The sequence below is a fragment of the Bison bison genome, unplaced genomic scaffold (assembly GCF_000754665.1).
Source record: "Bison bison bison isolate TAMUID 2011002044 unplaced genomic scaffold, Bison_UMD1.0 scf7180017864218, whole genome shotgun sequence".
NCBI lineage: Eukaryota > Metazoa > Chordata > Mammalia > Artiodactyla > Bovidae > Bison > Bison bison.
In genome coordinates this window covers 4344475-4345752 of record NW_011494790.1, presented here as the reverse complement: position 1 = coordinate 4345752, position 1278 = coordinate 4344475, and the positions used below count along the sequence as shown (strand labels likewise).

The following is a 1278-nucleotide window of genomic DNA, read 5'->3' as shown; positions in this document are numbered from 1 at the left end:
TTTTTTTTTTTGGAGGGAGGGGGTGCGGGAGAGAAAGGGGGTTTGCAAAGGCAGCATCTCAGGATGATAGCCTGGATGTATTGAAGGCATCTTTTTTTCTGCCAAATCGGAAAGTCCGTTCTCTAAAGCCCGGGTTAGCCAGACTATAGGGTTTTATTCTGGCTGCAGAATAACTAACTCACTGCTGTGGCTTTGCAAAGGGGGGCAGAAAAAAAAGAGGAGAGGGAGTACGTGAGTCGTCCAGTGCAATCTCTATTGTTTGAAACTTACTTTTTATCAGAATTTGAAGATGAAAACGGTAAGGAAGAGTTCACAATATTCAATGAAACCGTTTTTTTTTTTTTAAATTAAAACTTGTGCTTTGCTTGTCTTCCGAATAACGCGTAGAAAACTTTTTTTCTGTGTGTGTTTTTTTTTTTTTTCTTTTTTTTTTTTTTTTTTTTTTTTAATGGCAATGAGTGAGCTTGACTGAACTCATTTTACAGATAGAAATCTTTTAACTCCAGACTAGTCGGGGGTTGGAGAATTCTGGGTCTTGCAAATATTTTATGATGCAAAAAGAAATATATGTTTATTATACAAATAGACATGTTTTGTGAAGTATGACTTGATTATGATTTTTGTGGTCTTTAATCACCAAATAGTAATTGGGAAAGCAATAATGATGTGATTTTAATCTGATTTTCAGTTCTTAAAAAAAGACCTGCATTTTACAGTTTTAAGTCAGTGTCTTTAGTCAGACAAGTGCATATTTTATGCCTGGGCTCAGAGGGCAGAATTAATGTGCTAGCTATAGTCCCGATGCTCTAGATATGTTAAGCTCTTAATAGGCTAATCAAAGAGATGGAAACGTGTGTTTTTGATTTACTTTTGGCCACTTGGGACATGGTAGGCTCATAACCCTCTGGAGCCTTGAATATCGGGATATGTCCGTGTATATGGTATATGGGATCAAAGTTCAGAGACTGGAGAGGAGACTGTGCTTCAGGGGTTATTGGAAAGCTGCCTTCAGATAATGTTTACTATAATTCCTGTCTTTGGTAATTTCTTTCCTTGTTGTAGTGGAAGCAAAGAGAGGGAGAGAGTGAGAAAGCGCACTCAGAGGGAACAAGAGAGTGAGTTTCTTACTCTTGTTTTTATTTGAGCTGCCGGTGCAACGCGTTTGGGCCAAATGCCAACTGTCTGGGTCACACGCGTTTTATCCAAATAGATTTAGCGCTGCTGTCTGGAAATGGGCTGCTGAATGTTAACTTTAGGATCAACTCAACCAGGGCAGCT

General features: G+C 38.7%; 1 protein-coding gene across 3 annotated transcripts in view; it reads left to right on the top strand.

Annotated features, from left to right (window-relative positions):
• The first annotated feature begins 23 nt into the window (after positions 1-23).
• ADAMTS6 (ADAM metallopeptidase with thrombospondin type 1 motif, 6) overlaps positions 24-1278 on the top strand; it is a 286481-nt gene continuing 285226 nt past the window's right edge. For 2 of the 3 annotated variants that reach the window (XM_010845526.1, XM_010845524.1), the window contains exon 1: positions 24-298. The gene's annotated coding sequence lies outside the window, so the exon portion shown is untranslated. Of the gene's footprint in view, positions 299-1065; positions 1116-1278 lie in introns of those variants that run through there. The other variant, XM_010845525.1, reaches the window with a different exon arrangement.